At 26.8% G+C, this 20,884-nt stretch overlaps 1 protein-coding gene across 5 annotated transcripts in view; it reads right to left on the bottom strand.

The window, feature by feature from the left end:
- The window catches only part of LOC129960314 (cytokine-like nuclear factor N-PAC), a 29,576-nt gene extending 9,628 nt beyond the window's left edge, over window positions 1-19,948 (bottom strand). The window contains exons 1-4 of one of the 5 annotated variants that reach the window (XM_056073663.1): window positions 19,795-19,948; window positions 13,467-13,520; window positions 6,703-6,761; window positions 6,375-6,425 (exon numbers count right to left, since the gene is read on the bottom strand). The gene's annotated coding sequence lies outside the window, so the exon portion shown is untranslated. Of the gene's footprint in view, window positions 1-6,374; window positions 6,426-6,702; window positions 6,851-11,232; window positions 12,938-13,466; window positions 13,521-19,794 lie in introns of those variants that run through there. The other 4 variants (XM_056073664.1, XR_008783573.1, XM_056073665.1 and 1 more) reach the window with 4 other exon arrangements.
- Window positions 19,949-20,884: the final 936 nt, after the last annotated feature.

Here is a 20,884-nt window from a genome sequence, read left to right on the forward strand (position 1 = left end):
ATTGATAGCAGGGATGGATTGATCAGGCAGCAGCTCAGACTGAATGTGTCAAATGTAATGCTACATACAGGTAGTAGAAACTTTAATTTCTTTTTATAGTTCTATATTATTGGATACAAGAAATCTTGAGCCAGTATATTTTTTTAACAATTGCAACCTTTTTCTCTTCATTTACTATTTTAATGAATCCTTGTCAAATGACCATTACATTTGATACGAATTCCTAGGCAATACACTTTATAAAGTACTTTTTTAATTTTTATTATAGAAGCATATTTTCCTTCTACTGTAGGTATAGTAATTATTTTAATACATGTCTAAAAAAATTGTGCTATGCTTCCATTCATTTTTTTTCTCTTTATATTTTAAAAATAAATCATCTCTCATGTCCAGGTTTATTTGAAATTTGACCAGAGATTTGATATTTCTGGTTTATTTCTTATTAATTCCTCCATGATTTTTCATGCCATTATTTACTTTCTCCAGATATATAAATTATAAATTTCTGAATATCTGTATCTATTATAATCCTTGACTCCCATTTACTCCACTCAAAATTTTATTTTTGCTCATAAATCAAAAACCAACATCCAGACTGAAGAAAGCTATTATTCAACATAATAAAACAAAGATACTTAAACTATTATCTTTTAAAAAGTGCTTCTTCTTATTTTATGATATAGGCATTTGTTTTGATGCCAAAGACATTTTTTTTTAAATATGTGTTCTACATTTCTGTAAATATTAAGTCTTAGATTAGATTTTGTAAATCTTTTAGACTTAAAAAAAGAGTAAATATTATATTCTAAATTTTAATAATTTTCTATAAATATGTTTTCAGTTAACGTTTTTCTTTGGCACAAATTTTAATTTACCATAGTTTCATTTAAATATCCTGCTAAATTAAGTGTTGAATATTAATCTAATTTTTATTGGGAGGCAGCATTGTTAAAATATAGAATAAAAGAATAAAATTTAAATTAAAATATAAAAATAATTAAACATGATTTTATAGTAATATAAAGTAGGAAATAAAAATTATTACAAATCTAATAAGACTATGAAGAAATTAAGACACAATAAAAACTAAAAGAAATTCCAAAAATTTATTAATTAAAATCCCAATTTGCATAGAGTGCCATGTTCTTGACGAAGTAATTAAAGTAAAATTCTAAAAATGTTTTAGAAAGATGAAATTTTAAAAACATCAAGTAGGAATACATGAACTACAATATTTAAGATAATTTAAAAATTCAAATATTTATTCTTAGAAATTTAGAATATTTAAGTTTATCACATTGAAATTTTATGTGATTGTTTATAATATTGATGTAAAGTTAAAGAAGGCTAGATATTTTGGCATAGTTCTTTGCATGCAGTGCAATCGCATTTGATTTTTGAATAAAGCTTAGATTTTTTTTACGCCTCTATGAAGACCATAAGAGATAAAGACTTAAAAGTGGAAAATAATAAATATAAAAGCTTTTTAAAATTACAAAAAAATTTTTTTTTAATCTTAATCAATTATCTAAAGAAAATTTTTATCACAAAAAAATTGAAGGTCAGAGTATAAATCAATGCCTTTTGAGGTGTAAAAACAGCAGGAGAAAGTTATAAAGCCACTATGAATATCCTTATAAGTATCAGAACGTTTTTCGTCATTTCAATTTAAAGTTTTATTCTTTAAACCTAGTGCTTTCCCAAGATTAGTTTTGACCTTTAAATTTTTAATACATTATTTTTCCTTGTTAGTGCAGAATTTTTTATTAATGTTATGATTCTTTTAAATATAATATTTTGTTTTAAAATAACAGCAAATGATATAAAATAAAATTCTGCTTATTAATCAAATCATTTTTGTAAATTTAAAATTACAATTAAAAATTCGTAACTGAACTTTAAAGCAAAATTCAATAACAATTTTATTAGATTTTTTTTTATTTCTAATTAAAGCAAAGAAATTGGCATAAATCTTACTATCATAATTTCAGAAAATAAAATTGTATAAGCATATTACAAATCCTGCTAATTTCTTATTCAATTCCAATTTTCATATAAAAGTATCAGTGTTTTTATTGAAAAAGGTTTATTCATAGTTTTAAGCAAATTGATTGTCTTTAGGATCTGATATTGGTTAACTGAATAACAAAACAGTTGTTTATTTCCTCAGCTCTTTAGGATTCAAAATTTATTAAGTCATAGTGCCGGTTTAAACTAAAACTACTTTGATCAGCCACAACTCATGAAATACAATATACTGCTGTGATGTATATTTACACTGCTTACTATTTCTGATTTTTTTTGAAAAAGTTAATAGGTTAATTTACTTACTTATGTATTTTCAAATAAAAATATATTTTGAAGTTCATTTTTCATTTCTTTTCCCTGTATTATTTAATATACTTAAAAAGATTCTCACAAAGTTGGTTAAGCAATAAAATAATTGCAAGATGTAAGTTTAAAAGAAATATACTTGTGGGGAATTAATTTCTTATTGAATTATGTGAAAAATCTGAGAGATAATCAGGATGGCCAGCTGATCGGGAATTCTGAAAAATCAGGCAAAGTCTGGGTAATTTATTCTAAAACTTGTAATTTTTTTATATCAGTAATTCCCTTCAAACTTGTCAATTTGCTGGTATTTTTCATTAGTAGAATGAAACATTGTGAAACCATTGAAAATCATTTACTGATAGTCAAAAACAATAGACATCCTTGTTTTTTTTACTGCTCTAGATAGCAGAACATTTGCATTTAAAATTCCAAGAGACCTAAATTTCATCAATGTGGCATTGTTGGTGCTGTATTTAAGAAGTTCCTTCATTTCTGAAGAACAAATTTTGTACATCTAGTTTACAATGGATTCTCACTTAAATTGTATCGGCTGTTTTATGTCAATTAACTTTGCCTTTACTTTTATATTCTGTATGCTTATCTAAAAAATTTTACTTACCTTAATTTATTCACACTAAAAAAATTATCTTATTCTCATGCATTATTTATGGTATTGCAATGATAATCTGATAGTTTAATAATTCATTATTCTTAGATCGAGTCAGTTGCAGGGAAATGAGGCTATGTTTAGGTGGTTATATTAATACTTGGAATTAAAAAAAAAGATTAACCATCATATCAAATTTATTGCATATATATAAATCTATAATATTCCACCTCCATTCCACTTTTGAAAGTTTTTGGTGCTTTTGAGGTCATCAAGTTATTGACATAATTAGCAAAAATGGTATCGTTTTTGCTTTCTATAGGAAAAGGCAGCCTAACTAAAGCCCATCTTCTGTTAGTGTTATGAATGAAAGCTTTAATGGCTCTCTTTTATTTAAATATATAATATGCTCTACCCCCCCCCTCCCAATTTTCTTCCTTTAGACATTGCATTAATCATTCCATGTGTAACGGTAGCAAAAGTATGAATTTTGAGTTTTAAGTTATTTTAAGCAGAATATAAAATGTTGACCCATTATTATAATTCCCTAAACAATTAACTGTAACTAAATAAATGTTATACTAAAATACATTTTTTCCCACTTTGTATTTTTTTTAAATGCTCTAGAAATTAAAAATAATATTAAACACAAAAAGTTAATTTGTTTGATACATTATAGGTACACATTTTTCCTGTTTTTTTCTCAAAAAAATTTTTAAAGGAAAAGAAAACGTTTTTCATGTTTTGATCTATATGAATACATTGTCACAAAAACTTATAAAATTCATTCGTGTTATATATCTTTTTTTAATTTACAGCTCTAAAACATTTTTCTTTACAAGCAATAAAGAATTGATTAGGATCAATTTTCTACTTTTTTTAAGTGTTACTAAATATTCTATTCATTAATTGTGCAAGTGATTTTTTATTACAGTTGGTGGACTAAAAGTTAATGGAATTTTGCTATCATTGAATAATTTTTTTTTCATTTTGATACAATATTTTCATTTTGTTTTTAAATTATTTTTTAATTAATAGAATTATTGTTCAGTTCTGATTTGCATATTTATAAACAATATGGATAGGGGAGACCCCCCCCCACACCACTAGAGCTAAACAATTCATTTCATTTTTAAAAACTTTGTCAATGTACATGTGTTTTTGTACTGCATCATCTGTGAATAAATCTGACAAATAGTTCTGAGATATGACTGGTTGGCTAAAAGTCTGCTTATTAGGGCTTGCATCTAGTATTTTGTTAATATATTTGAACTGAAATAATTATAAACACATGTTACAGACAATGAATTCCTTTTTCTTTTCATTAAAAACAAAGAAGAAAGATAAAAACTTTATAGATAGATAGTAGATGACCACATTTGTTCTGAAACATTCATAGAGGATGATATGTATGAAAATATTACAGACCAGTACCAGACTTGAGTATTGGTTGTGGTAAAATCTTTTCATCATAATCAAAGATACGTACATTTTTGAAGCATTTGAAAAAAAAAAAAAAAAAAAAAAAATGAGTTAAGTAATCAATTCTCTGCTTCTGATGGCACCAACTGCGTAAAGATTTCCCTTAACTGGTAATAAGACATACTATACTCCACTTCCTTTACAGAAAATTAGGCAGAAAAAATTCTATATAAGTAAAATATTTTAGCGTCCAGCGATAGAATTTCAACGTTGCAATTTTTTAAAAATTAAAAAAAAAAAAAAAACTAATATATTGTCCTTTAGAGGACTGAAGGGGAATTACACTAGATTGTTGAAGTATTTAAATACTGTGTACAAAATTAAATTTATATATTGAAAATAACCCTAACTTTTACCGATAAAATATGTTCATTTAAAATTTATCTTCGCATTGAAAAGAACTTCTACTTTCCTAAGTTATAAAGCCTTAAGAAATAATAAAAGTTTGTACACAAATTTCTAGTTCGTAAAATAAATTTGATATATGTTTATTTTATATTTTTCTACATCAGTGCATTCTGGATTACAAAAATATAGATATATAATTTTGTTGTTTTATACTATAAGTATTAATTTCAGAAACATTTAATTTGATTTTTCTAGCCATTTCATTATATTTGTATATCAATATCATATTATTGAGAGAAACTGTAAGATAGAAAGAAACTGCACAAATATGAATCAGTATTAGTAAGAATCCTATAGATTCAATCTGTACTGATAAATCCTATAGATAGAAAAATTATATGTCCTTGAATTATTGTGTGACATAAATTTCCATCATTTATTTGACAAAACAAAATGAATCATCCGTACTAAAGAATTATCATGATAGCAATAGCGGTTTTAGGGGAAAAAATCAATTTCATGCAAACAGAATTCATACTTATGGATACTATTAAAAATTATTTAATTTTTTTTTATTATATTATTAAAATTAAATATCTAGTTATTTATAACCTTTTCATACTCATCTTTATAGACACTATATATGTTGAAATAACTGAAATTTATTCACTTAATTTTTGACATTTTGGAATGCTTCAACCAGAACTAAATGAAAAAATATTTGGAGTTTAAGAAATTTTGAAATAAAAGGCTATTCAACTAGCAGAAAAATTCTTAAAATGAAACTATCATTAATCAATAAAAATGCATTCCAGGAACTTACTTTTTTGTGATGCTTTAAGGAAAGATCTTATAATATATTAATGCTTATTATAGAATAATCAAAATTATATATGTATTACTACTACACAATCATTGAAATTTACAGTAAGAGAAATCTAAAATAATTAAATTTAAAAAGCACAACGCTTTTTCTGAGCATCATATTGTTTTGTTTCAGAAGAGGAATTTAATTTATAAAACAAGGATTTTGTTAACCGATTAGAAAATTTAAAAAGAAAAAAAAAATGTTCATACCTTATTGTTTTGAATCAAACTTGAAATATAATGAAAATAACCATAAGTTTATCCTTTTTAAAGACTTAGTATTAAAAAAATTTCAAATTAGTCCTTTTATTCAAAGAGCACATAACATGAATTTTTAAAATGGTTTACATAGTTTACTTGATCTTAGTTTTCCAATTTTATAAATCAATAAATAAATTTTTTACTGAGAATATTTATTATTTTAACTGAATTTCTAATTCTATTTAACTATGTTGCTGGGCTTGGCTTCTGAATTAGAGTACACCTTCTGCCTTGAAGCAACAATAATAATAGATCAGAATATAACATTAAGAAACGTTTTATTCACCAAGCAGTTCAAAAAGGCAGTTCTCTTCCCATCCCACATATATATTAAATGATTCAACCATACACATTGCTAAATAAAATTTTTAAGTCCTATTTTTTAATGATGAAAATTCATTCTACTAAAATACTGAAAATATACTACTAAAATACTGAAACAATATTGGGGAAGATATGAAACTGTTATTCTTACCTTTAGTACTGTACTGTAGAAATCCAGTAGATTTCGGGTAAAAAGAAAGAGCTGTAATTAGAGAAATAAATAAAAAGTTTTGACTTATTTTTTCGAGAAATCATATATATCATTAAGAAGTATTAATAAATAGTTTAATCAATTATGAATTACTAGTGTATTATAGAAGAAACTAGTCTATTAATGTTTTCATAGAGCTGAAAAAGCAATATGAAAGTTTGCAATATATATTACGAATTTCGAAGCGCTTCACTCTGTAAACACTTATAATACGTCTAAACTTTGTATTAATTCACTAATTATTGTGACTAATATATTATATACTTACATTTCAGTTGAAATATCTGATGGAATTGAAGGTTAGTCCTTCACAAAAGTATGGCAGTGCTGAAATGAAGTGAAGCAAACGAATGAAATAATTGTATGCTGGGAAAAGCTCATAAAAATGTTATTAAATTATTAGAGTAGGTTTGAGGAAAAATTGTGAAAGAAAAAATTAAAAATCTTTAAAGAAAATTTTATTGTGAGAAAAGGAGTAAAATATGTCACTCAGAATTTCCCTGGGCAATTTTTTTTATATATTTCATCAAAATCGGCCTTTGTTAGATATCATGGCGCCATCTTTTGATGAAATCTGAAGTACGATTAGTGTTGTACCAATGGGCGAAAATATAAGAGGGCAGCACGAAACTAAAGTAACCATTTCTAGAGAATTTTTACTAGAGCAGGGTGTTCCAAAGCCCTAATTATGAAAAGCGGAGCAATAAATAATGGGATTCGCAGCATTTTTAAAATTTAAAGGTGAGGAGATACTATTTTATCTTGCATGTATCTGCAATGACTCTTCTACATTTTTGAAATCGTTCTATATATATCTGCTAAAATTTTATCACTTCCGTTTTATTTTTCTCGACAGAAAAAAAGGGAGTTTAAAATCTGACACTTTCTTTCATAATTTGTATTTATGTCAATTTTAAGTTGAGAAAGCTACATGATCTTTAGGTTTGACTACAAATATTTACACCCTAATGGTGACCCCATGAAAAATTGTAAATCGGTAGAGATAGATATACGCTTTTTACCCAAAATACGCTTTACCCAAAAATTGATCTAAGCTGTGCATAATTATTATTCTGCATTTTATATTATTGCATCATTAGCTGTGCATTTTTATACAGTCTCCTGGTCATATTTAGTAAAATATTCTTGATGCACATTTTAACAAAAAGTTATTTGGTGAAACGAAGCAGATTTTAAAAATAGTTCTGAGAAATGCTCTTTTTATCTTAAAAAATAATAATAGTTTTATGTGATGCAGAGTCAGTTAAAAATTCCACACTGTTTTCTTATGTATTAAAAAAGTATTTGAACTTATACCTTCGTCACTTTACTTATTTTTTAAAGTTTTTTAGATTTTCATCTAATTGGTGTTCTGGATATCATTGAAAAATAAAGTTGCTCTTTGTAGAAGAAAACATCGATAGCAATTAATCATTGATATCCGAAAGAAAAAAAGAAATTACATATTTTAGCAAAGTTGACTCTTGCGCCATTAAAACTCGCATACCATTAACCGAAAAAGAAAAAAGAAAATTAGATCCGAATAGTTAGGACTTTTGATTCTGAGAAATGAATGCAAGAAACAAGGACGGCAGGTTTGACTTGTCGAAGCTGTGCTCATTGGAAATAATAAGTCTGTTATTTGTGCGAGAATTATTAACTGTAACCGAAATTAAAATGTTTTATTTTGATCTTTTCTTTTTACAGAATTTTAATTTTTTTTCTAAACAGTTTTTCTGGTCCTTTTATATGTTCCTGTTTGCAATTAATAATTTGCCGATTTCATAATAAATTATTCTAAACTACAATAACGGAACATTATCATCGTGCTTTTCTATTGTTTAAGCACTACAGTAATCACTGTAGTGATTATATAAACCATAAAATATTAATACACATAACTAAAATTTTAAAGTAATAAATAGAAAATGCAAGTAATAAAAAAAGAGGTAGGAAGTGGCAAAATATGAAAAACCGAATTAAAAATATGTTGTGAATTTTTATTACTGTAATATGTGACAAGACCCAAAGATTTGCTTTATTATAATTGTACTCATTTTTTAAAAGGTTATTATTAATTTCCTTGTTGCAGAAGTATCTTTTAATTGATTTCAATTTTTACACAAATAATGCTTCAATTTTATTAAAATATTTATAATGATCAGTTAAAAATTAAATAAATTATTTAATTAAAATATTTGTAAATCAATTAAAAAATCTATTTCTTTCTTTTTTTATTTTTATTGACACTGATTATTTAGATGTTTTTTTAAAAAATCTTTTTGTTCATTTTTTTTGATGCCTTATTTAATTATAAATGAATTTTTCTAAATTTATTGCTTTACCAACATCGCCACTTAGATATTAAATAAAAAAATTTTGACAATTACTGTTCTTTTCACATTTAGTGCATTTTTTAAAAAAAATGTGGTGACTGTTAATAAAAATCAATTGTTGTCTAAAATTTAAAAACAAAGTAAAATTTGATGCATTTAACTTAAATTTACATGAAACTTCTTTGAAAATAATTGAAAAATTATGAACACTGATTGAGAAGTGTCTATATGTGCACGAAAAGTACAGATAATCTTATTTTTTTATTAAAAACTTCCTAATTTTATAGAAACGCAAAAATCTTGCTGTTTGGGATAAAATTTATTATGTCTTAATTATGAAATCGAAAATATTAATTTTGATTCAGAAACTAATTTGAATTGCTGTAAGAATACTATATGATTATGAAATAGAATTATTTTATGAGAAGGAATAAAATGATTATTTGGGCAATCATAATGGTAACATTTGAGTAATCAAATGAGCATTTGGGTAGCAATAATTTTTTCATCATAAAATATCACCAGAGCAGTTTTTTTTCTCCATAATTATGCACTTTTAACTGATAATATTAAGATTATATATGTTGAAGATGCAAAAGAATTGTCTTAAGATACTCTTCACGGCCATCTTCACAGAATTAGTTTTTTGTGGAATTTGTATTATTGGAAATTAGAGATATGTTTTAAATTTAATGTTGAGAAAATAATTTTATTATTTTAGCAAAATAACAGATTTTAATGGTGCATCTTTTCAACCATTTCATTGCATTCCTTTCAGTTTTTCGAGCTATAAACACCTTACTTAATGTTGCACTATATCTACAAAGTTTGTAAAAATATTATTGATTAGTTTCAATAAGCAAATAAAAGCAAGCTTAATTTAATTTAATAATTAAAATCAGGTTTGCATTTTGAACATTTTTGGTACTAAAATATTTTCCTATTCATTGAAGTGTTCATATGCTTTATATAAAGGTTTAAAAAATGAAAAAAAAACCACTATTTCTAAAAAACAAACTGAAAATACCAATTTTAATTTTATCAAATGTTTTCATCCTTGATAAGTAAGAAAATAAACTTTTGAAAAAAAAATATCCAAAGAAGATTCGATGATAGTAATGTTTGATGTTAATATAGCTTACTCTTGTTTTATTTTTTGAATTTAGTCTTAATTCTGAAGTAATTATAAAAGACAAAAAAAAAAAAGCATCTAAAATCTTTGAAACACACATGAGTGTAAATTCAGCAACAAAATAAACAAACCCTTCCTTCAAACTGCAACTACAGCAGGCAAAAAACAGACCACACATTTGAATTATAGCTTAATTGGTGTCCCCCTCCTGTAATTTATCTGAAGAAAGAGAAGGACTTTTAGGCACTGGAATTCTTGCACTCACTGAGCTCAGAGTTAATCATATTTAAGTTGAATGATGAAAAATAATACATTTGTCTTTCTATCTATATATATATATATATAAAATATTATTTTGGATTTAAATAGTTATAATAAATTTAAAATATTTTTGTCAGTGAAATGGATTTTGGGACAGTAACATCAAATTAAATAAGAAGTAAATAATATTTGAATTGATTTTAATTGCTCAAATATGGTAAAAAATATAGCTTTTAACACACTCATTTATTAGCAGTAATTTTATAATATGATTTCATGTATTTTGGCATTGAAAGAAGATATTTATTATATTTTTACAACATGATTCTAGACCATAATGGTAATTATTACAGTTTTAAATAATTTCTAAGAAGGTAATATTTATTGAAATTATAAATAAACTACTTTTAAATTATAAAAAGGTCTTTTCTAATAAGTGTATAATATAAAATCTATTGGCACAGTATATAGTACGAGAAATAAAAATAAAAACGCTATTCATACCATAGTAAATTTCGAAGATATTTCGAGTAACTTGGACTTTAACTCAATACCAATTTTTTTTTCATTGTGTATCTAATAACAAACTTTTTTTTCCTTAAAAAATTTTATATTCCAAGTAGAGGAAATGTATAAATAAATATTATTATTAATTTAAACTAGTTAAAATTGTACAATACACAAATAAAAACTTCCATAATTCATTAATAGCAATAGTTTATGAATTATATAAGCACATTTTATACTGCAATTTTATTCTTTCTGTACCTGCATCAAGGGGGGGGGGGGGCATATATATACAATAGGATAATTTATTACTGAGAATTAAAGGTCTTTTCTTCAGCTGAGAACAATGCATGGACTAATTTTGCAAACCATGTACATAAATTCTTAATCAAAATTGAATAAACATTAAAAATCAAATTTTAAGGAATAAGGTGCTTTATTATTATTATTATTCAATATATTTAATAATTAAGCTGCTCTGGTTTCAGAATATAAAATGAGCAATGATGATAAAATGAAAATATAAAAGTTTAAGACTAAATAATAAAAAGACACAACTAAATTGAAAATAAAATTTTATGATTGATATCTTTAATGGATTATTAAATCTTTTATAACATTTTACAATGAATTGGGATAAAAAAACCATATTTATCCTTCAGGTATATAACATAGTATAGCAAAACAATGAACTGACACTAATACTCGGTTCCCATGTAAACAGCAGATACATCATGGTCAGAATTATTTCGAAGTTTAGCACGTTCGAACACTTCATTTGCTGCTGTCGTGACTGACATTGGGAGTTCACGGTCATTATAAAATGTAAGAGCCGAAATTATATCTCTTTGTTGGTACTTAAGAGCAGTATTAGTTTTAAAGATACGTGATAATATGGCTTCTCCTTTTTCTATAAGAAGAGGTGAACATATTGGTCTAAGTTCCATAATTTCAAAGAAATCGGCCTGAGAAAGATTGCAACGCTCAACAAGGTCCAAGGCTTCTAACAAGGCAACAGGTGATTCTACCACTCTTGTACTAAGAATCAGATTCATCTGAGAAGCTAAGCAAACATAGGCTCCAAGATAATATACATTTTTTGAAAAGGTAAAAAAGCAACTGTCACAAGAGACAAAAACTTTCTTATCGCCTGCACACAAAATTAACAAAATTCCATCTTCTACGGGTTTTCTAGATCCACAGATTGCAGCTTCAAGATATTTTCCACCTTTACGTGTGATAGCTTCTGCAATGTTTATTGATGTAGTTGGATCTAATGCAGTCATTTCAACATAACTTTTTGACCCAGGTGGCGACTTTTCAAGACCTGACAGAACGCCATAGTTTCCAAAAACCAGGCTTTTTGAGGCCTCAGGACCAGAAACACAGCAAAAAATTATGTCACAGTTCTCAACCACGTCACTTGGAGTATGTGCAAGCTCAGCTCCAACTTTAGCAAAATCTACACATTTCTCAGGGGTTCAATTCCAAACTGTGACTTTGTGATTGGAAGTAAGCAGATTTTTAAGAAGCCTTTGACCCATCATTCCGAGACCAATAAATCCAATCTTCTTATGCGATGGTGTTACATTTTCTGCTTTTATGGCTTCATTGGATTCATATAAATCAAAAGCAGGAAATCGCTGAAATTTACTGCTGGTAATTCCTGAAGAAGGATACTCAACTAATGGTCTGCTAACAGCTATACACTTATAGTTTAAATTAGGAGGTGTATTTAATTCAGAGAAATCTTCAGTAGGCCTTTTAGTTAACTTTAGAGGAGGAGATGTTCTTTCATATTCTGATTTATCCGTACAACGTTGTTTAGGTAAAACCCTCTTTCGAACTTCCTGGCTTTCAGTTTTCACTTTAGCAATTTTCTCTTCAGTACTACTCGTCAATACTTCAGGAGACTTCTTAGGATATTCATTTTCTTTGACTAGTGATTTAGCTTGTTTGGGTGCTTCTTCAATGATTTGTTTTATTGCTAATTTTAAAAGGGTTGATTTTCTCTTACTGGAAGTAGACTGTAGCATTTCTTCAGAATGACGTACAATATTTTCATCTTTTATCCATGCATAATTTAGACTTCCAACAAAGAATACATAATGATGTGCTCTTTTTAGGAGTAGATTTTTTATCTGTAGGGGGTTCTACTATCTTGGCTGGCCAAAAAGGAAAACCCTTCATCTTTGCCCAAACTAAATCTGAAATACTAAAATCTTTTTTGACTGCAATCTTCAGTTAGAAGCCTGCTGTCTTTAAATCTATGATTGACCAAACGAAACAAGAGAAGTCAGTAATTTTTTACATCATTAAGTGAATAATTTTAAGGCATACTTCCAGTTGAAGGAACTGACAAGTCGTTCTTCTTCTAAACATACTTTATAAACAGAACTTCTGCATGCGTAAATTTATTTATGTTAAAATTTAAATAGATAGCATTTGGAAAATAAGAGAATCTCGCATTCAAATTCGAACCAGAAGCCATGAATTTGAAATTAGCCATCCTATAAATTATACTTATTCCTTTTAGAATAAAATATAAACTTCAATTAAATAAAATCAAAAAATTTACATAAAAAAATTGAGATGCATTCCACATCTACCTATTATAATTTTAACTGTATATGTAGATTATGCAGTTGCAAAATAACACCCTCCCCTCTTTTTTCACTAGGTAGACAGTCTAAATTTAAAAAAACAATTGCTTCATATAAGTTTTAAATTATATGAAAACAAAAACTAGGCTCATTCCTATTCACTGAAAGTATGCCAAATGAAAAATCAGTTTACCTTTTGTAAATATCAGTCTATATCTTCTCTTTCTTTTCAAGGCAATAGGCTTCCCTGGAAAGAGAAATTTGTTGAGTATATAGAAATTTTCAATGTTTATGAAAAACTATTAACAAAGCAACTATTAAAAATGATATACTTTTAAAAAGCTTAGTTTTTAAGGATTTATTAGACACTATAAATTCAGTTAACTTAAAATATTTACTAGGCATTTTAATTTTATAAAATGAAAGAATTTATACAAATTGTGAAGAATAAAAAATAGACAAATTCAGTTTGATATATTTGCAGTAACAGGAGGCAACAACACATAAATACTGAAAACTGTTTAATTTAATAATTTAAACTTATAAAATTCAATTACAGCTTAATACGTAAGTAGATAAATAGTTAACATATGTATCAGTAAACTCTGAAATGCAAGAACTCTAAAACAACAGCAAAAGAAAAATTATGCAATTTTTAAAGCTTGCTTTCAATTGGCACTCTGAATACTTCAGCTACTCTCACTACTGTCATTATCAAAGCAATACAGATCCTTTAAAGCAAAAATTAGCAAGCCATTACTCGGACAGAAATTAAATATTTTTAAAAGAGAAAAAAGAAAGAAATGGAAGAATGTCTGAATGAAGTATTTCTTAATCAAAGATATGATTCTAAAAAATTAAAATTCAGTTTATGACATCATGAATCATATAAATTGAGATGCAAAAGATTAATGAAAAATATTACAGAAACTAAATTCAACAAGAAAAGTTTGAAAATATTCTAAACTAAAAATAAACCACGAAGAACAATCTCATAAACCCGATAATACATTTAAGCAATACAAACTACAAATATACAATATTAAAAATTGTAAGAAACATCCCTATTAATTTACTTAATAAGAATGGGGCATTTTTTTCATTTTTATTTTAAAAAATTACATAATGAAACTCTTATTTAGTTCCAAACCTTTTAGATTTTTCCATTATTGTATCACTAAAAGGTTTGGTAAAACATAAAGATAGCAAAGAGGGGAAAAAAATTCAAGCAAAACACTGTGATTGGACTAATATAAATATTACTGCATATAATATAAACAAATCAAGAATGAACAAAAATAAAGTTACTAGCAATTCATGTTTAAACATAGCTATTCATTTTACTTCAATACTTGATCAAAGTAGTTTTAGTTTAAACCTACACTATGACTTAATAAATTTTGAATCCTAAAGAGCTGAGGAAATAAACAACTGTTTTGTTATTCAGTTAACCTATATTAGATCTTAAAGACAATCAATTTGCTTAAAATAACATTATTTATTATTATTGTCACATTATTTTTATGTAGTATAATACACATCCTCGCATTATCAAGAAAGCAATTACTACAACAGCATTTTACAGATTTGCAAGTGATTAGCCATCATTTTCCAATTATATGGCATTTTTGTTCGCTAGATTTCACTCCGTGCAACTTTTGGTTGTGAAGTTTCCTAAAAAACTATGATGGACCAAAACATGTTGGTCCGTGAAAGACCAGCATCTGTGCTAGATCTGATGGACAATATTTGGCACCGTGTTCTTGAAATTCTAACAGACTTATTCCAGTTAGTTGTGGCAAATATAGTTCTGTAATTAGAGCCCATTGTTGAACATGAAAAACATCTTGAGTAGTTTTAATGCTACATTTTGTGTTTGTGTGTTATTTAACATTTATAAAGCATATTAAATGTTTGAAAGTGTATTTACATTGCCATTTATTGGTGGATTTTCATGTAAAAATTTTTTGTTTAATAAATGTTAAGCACATCATTTGAATAAACTGTAGCTCAAATTTCATCTCATTTGGACGAATGGCCATTCTAAAGCCCTCCGAAGTGGGAAAATTATTTCATGCTCAGTATATGAGAGAATAAGTATTAGAAAAAGTCAGGAAATTACAATAAATATACAATTTAAGCAAATATTTCTACAATGTTAATAAAGAAATTCAGTGAAAAAGTTTGAAATAAAAATAAAATTATCATGTTTGATATTTCTTAAAAGCAAGAGAAATCTAAAATAATTACATCCACCTGTGGAATGTTAAATTAATCCTATAATTTGTAACAGTGCACCTACTGAGAAATTACTGCAAAAATTAAGTATATTTGTATATGCAATAAATAAGATTCAGCATAGCTGGGATGGAAAGTGTAAATTTCCTCCTGCAATAACTCACTATATTTAGTAATTTTATTTGCAGTCTTAAATGGTTGCATAGACTAATAATAATAAATTTTATTAAATGACTTTCACCACGTCTTAAATTATACAATTGTGTAATTCCATAAGGGAAAAAAGGTTATATTCCTACCTCATTAATATTCCAATTCCTCGAAAAAAGGTTAAGAACATAAGTAAACAAAACTAGAATATAAAATTCAAGCACATTTTATTGAAGTCAATTTTCTCAAAAAACTTTTCCAACTCATTAGAATTTATTAGTAGTAAAAATTTTCTAGCTTGCCAAACAAGTGAAATAGTTTTGTATTAAATTCAACATTTTCCTTTTATAAGAGAAATTTCTTTCATCATAAAGAGATCAAGAAATCAGATTCTAACTTTATGCTACTGACTATTTCCTTTACCATCCACGAAAATAGGCAATATTTTATATGGACTGAATTTCTAAAATTCTTAACTTTTTTATTAATGACTACTGAATGGATTCTGCCAGACTGCTTTATGTAGTCATAAGACTAATTGTTTTGAAATATTTTTCATTCAAATTTTCCAAAATTTCAAATTTTTTTCTTCTTAATTTTTTTCTTCTAGTAATTGAAAAAAATACACTGACATTAGCAATGTACAGAAAAAAATTTTTAACACATAAAACTTTCTTTTAAAGAATACAAAAATTTATAAATATAAGGACCTTCTGCTATTTAGGCCAGATAAAGCTAGGATCATTCTAGGATTGTAATCACTCAGACACATTTGAAAAATAGATTTAATATGCTCTGCAACACATGTAAACCAGCTGAAAACGTCAAATTCTTCATTGCATACTCTCTAAGAAAGATATTATCACCTCTACTTCCAGCATAAAAAGTACAAACCTTCGGCAAGGCTATGAAAGTCGAGAGTACAAACATATTTTATTTTCAGAAGTCTAGTATAGTATTAAAAAAAAGGGGAGGTGCAACAAATATGCTCCATAATATTTGGGTCGGAGAAAAATAAATGTTCTTCTTAAACTTTCTTTTAAAGTATACAATAATAGTTCTATTAATTTATAAATATCACATGCATAAAAAGCCAATTTCATTCTGGGTGGGTAATCACTCAGACACATTTAAAAAAAATGGTTTAATACGCTCTGCAGCACATATAAACCAGCTGAAAATGTCCAATACTTCATTGCATACTTTCTAAGAAGGATATCATTACCTCTCCTTCCAGCATAAAAAGTAGGAACCTTGGGCAAAACTATGAAAGTCAAGAGTACAAGCATATTTTATTTTCAGAGGTCTAGTATAGTATTAAAAAAAAACAAAAAAAGGGGGGGGGAGCAACAAATATGCTTCATAACATTTTCGTCAGTCAATTGAACTCAAAATTTACGATGGCGCTACAATTTTTAAAAACAAGATTACTTATCAAATTTCATTTATCTAAATTATTGTGTTTCTCTGTTATGATATTTATATGTAGAAAGACTGATAAATGTTCAACTAGATGCTAAAATTGTGCACTAAATATTACCAGTTTTGTTAAAGCTTTAAAGTTCTATTCACCTCTACTTGGATAAACAGATATAAATAAATAAACAATGGAAATAGATTTCTTTCAAAATTTGAGAGAAATCTGCAAATTTGGTGTTCAGAAATTTAAACTCAAAGTTTTTTTTGTGTTTTAGCGTTTACAGACATTTCCAAAAATGTTTTATTTGGAGATTTGAATCAGGAAGATTGGGTGAAAAAGAAAGTTTCAATTTTCTGACGAATACATTTCTTTTTCTCTTATACTTACATACTAGTAACAAATGTTCTACAAAGAAGTAATCATGTGAAGAGAAATACTGACTCACTGTTAAAAATCAAAACTAGGGCTTTTAAGTGAATACATAAAATCATCTCTCGGAGGAAAGGAGTTTTCTCCCTGTCTAAACAAGCAAATGGTAGGGAGCCTAATGAATGAAAGGGATATATGTTCCTTATTCAATCAGTATTTCTCTAACTTGAGATAAAACCTTTCCCACTAATGTCCGGATTCACGGAAAGATCTGTCATAGCAAAGAAAAACAGTCGGTAATCAGGTAAATCTAGCATAAGGGATTCCCCCACTCCAACAGAAGAAAAATATAAGTACTTGAATAAAAAATAAGAACTTTTAATAATGATATGCATCCTGTTATAAACAGGGTTGCCATTCAAATCTGGAAAAAAATTTCCCTGTATGTATATTTAACTTACGAGGATACTCGTACTAGTTAAAATGCAACATGATTTTAAAGAGTGTAAAGAGCAAAGAAAAGAAGTAACAATTTAACATTATTTGAAATAATAGCATTTTTAAAAAAGGTTATAGTTACATAGAAAAAAATTTCTCTTTATTTATGATCTAGAATTTAGCAGAACAAAATTTATATATTAAGGGAAAGGGGATTTATTACCTTTCATGCTCTTTAACTGTAAGACACACAAAATTAAGAATTCAGGTGAAATAAAATACACAACTTTTTTGCTGTGATACAAATCGTTTGATGATTAAACTTAACAGAAAAATGTTACAAAGAAAGATTAATTTTTTTATTGATACATTTTTGAAATTTCATATCTTTGGGCATCAATTTGAAGAGGTTTCAGCCACCACAGAATGCCCAGTTTTTCTAAACAGATGTATGACTTATTTTCCAGTCTTTTAAAAATAAAATTGATATTTTAAATAAAATGCCACAGATAAATTTTCCTTAGTAAATATTTAAATACATCTTGGGTGATGCATAGAAATTCATCCATATATGAATACTTTCTTTTTAATGTGTAACAGAAAATTTAAAAGCATCAATGATTTTTATACATTAAATTTTGTAAGTTTTTATTATAGTATTAATTTTATTTTCAGTGCAATGTTGGATTTCTCCTTAGCAGTAAAAATTATATGGCTTGCATTAAAATTATTTATTTTCACTAATTCTTAACATTTATGTTGAAAGGTACTCCGGAAAAGTTAAAGGAAATTATACTTTCAAAACAGCTAAAAAATATGTAATTAGCAGGTACCATATAACCCGGATGGTATAATTGCATTTATTATATATCTTCTTTATGACAAAATTTTCTGTAGTTTTTAGACCGAAGTTTGACAAAAACTAATCAAATTTGACAAAAAAGTCACTCAGATCTGCAAAGATTATCAACACCAATGTAAGAGCTATGACAAAGAACCAATATATCTTTAAACAAGAGTAAGCCCCAAATATAATCTTTCTTATAATACATCAATAACAATAATTAATAACTTTGTTTTATTATAACTATCAAAGTAAGGTGCCCTAAAATCAAATGATTAAAAAGGTTAACAAGTTTTCTGACCAGTATTATAAAAAGAAGGCAAGCATTGTTGCATGCCTAAACATTTAGAAATGGGAATGTGAAGTAAATAAGATACAAAGGAAATTCATGCTTTGTACCATGGCCATGCTCTCCACATCTATTCAGTGATAAAGCTAATAAATAATTTAAATACAAAATTTTAGTTTCTACATAAGGGAAAATAATGTGTATATACTTATTCATGCCTGTCAAGAAAATTTAAGCCCACCTAAATTAATTTACCAATTCCTTCCAATTTAAAAGAAGGAATGAGAACATTTTCTTTTCAAAATTCTAAAAGACAAATATAGAACAGATACATTTTAGCAAGCATTTACTTCCTGAAGTGGACAAAATTATGAGTAAATTTCTCTACAATCCAAAGAAAATAAATAAAGCATGAATACTTTTCTTTACACTGAAAAACATAGCTAACACTGATAAAGTAGAAATAAACTCTTTATTCATAAAACATTAGATGAAAATCATATATATGCGATTCCTTGAAAAAAAAAATTTATCCCATGCAGTAGGCAGCCATCATAATTACTATAAAATTAATTAATGTGTGTCTAAATAAGAGATGAAAAAAATTAAAATAAGCAACTACTTCTACGAAATTGATGATAAATTAATTCTTGAAATGTGGAAATAACACTTTAAATAAAAATAGTGCATGCTTTCAAACAAAAAAGTTTCGACACACAAAATTCAAGTCATTGTAATGGAACAATTCTTTAGTTAATAAAAAAAGCTCATACCGATTAAATTGATATGTAAGCTAGCTTATTTCTGAAAAATTGTTTAATATTTAAGTTAAGTATTTAATATAACATGTTTAACAAACAAAAAATTTGCTGAACGTTAATTTGAAGAAAGCGATCAGCTGATGAAGAGACGCTCCCGCCATTTTAATACCAGATGGTTACGGTTACAGTTAATGTATCAAACGTCATATGTTTAATTTATGTGTGGTAAATTTTAAAGTAAAGAAATAATCTAAGCGTTTTACTTGAAATGTAAAAGAAAAGAATGCCTGATGACTTAATGTATTATGAGGCAAATGATCAAAAATTCAATTCTTATTGAATAAACCAATCTTCGGAAATTATTTCAATACATATATGAGTAATGTCATCGTACTTGTGATTGCTTGATTTGCAAACTTGACCTGCTGTTAGGTAGGGATGACGAATATTTTAAGAGCGGTTATTACTTAACCTATATCAAAAAGTCACAAATACAAGTGATCAATACTTTTCAAAGAGGGGTGTGATTCAAATCCTTGATACGATCTTACTGATGATATTTCAATTACAGGTTTTGGATCACGATAGAAAGTAACAATCGATACGATATCACTGAAATTTGCCGGAGCGGTGACTTCACTGGGAAGTAACAATCGATACGATCTGTCCAATGGAAGCTCTCGAAAGAAATCTGTGATTTTATTGAGAAGTGAACGGACTTGTTATTGGAATTATCGTATCGTATCGTATCATTGAATTGCATATCACTGAAATTTATCGGAGCGGTGATTTCACTGGAAAGTACGAGGCTTCACTGCAAAGGGCGAAGTCACCACTCCACTTTACTGGAGTGACCGATATTCGTATTTGATGAGGAACTATTCCATACATATCATTTTTAATTGCTCGTGACATGATTGACTTTGATTACATGTATTCTGTTTACTGCTGGCGCCATCTATTGGTAGAATACAGGACTGAAGTAAACATTTTAAAGAAATGACATATATTTTTAACTCACCTTTTCCAGAAAATGGTTCACTCTAATAAATAAATAGTTTTGAGAAAAGAAAAAAAATTTAAGAAGTAAGCTGAAACAGAT

Source organism: Argiope bruennichi, chromosome X2, assembly GCF_947563725.1.
Source record: "Argiope bruennichi chromosome X2, qqArgBrue1.1, whole genome shotgun sequence".
Classification (NCBI taxonomy): Eukaryota; Metazoa; Arthropoda; class Arachnida; order Araneae; family Araneidae; genus Argiope; species Argiope bruennichi.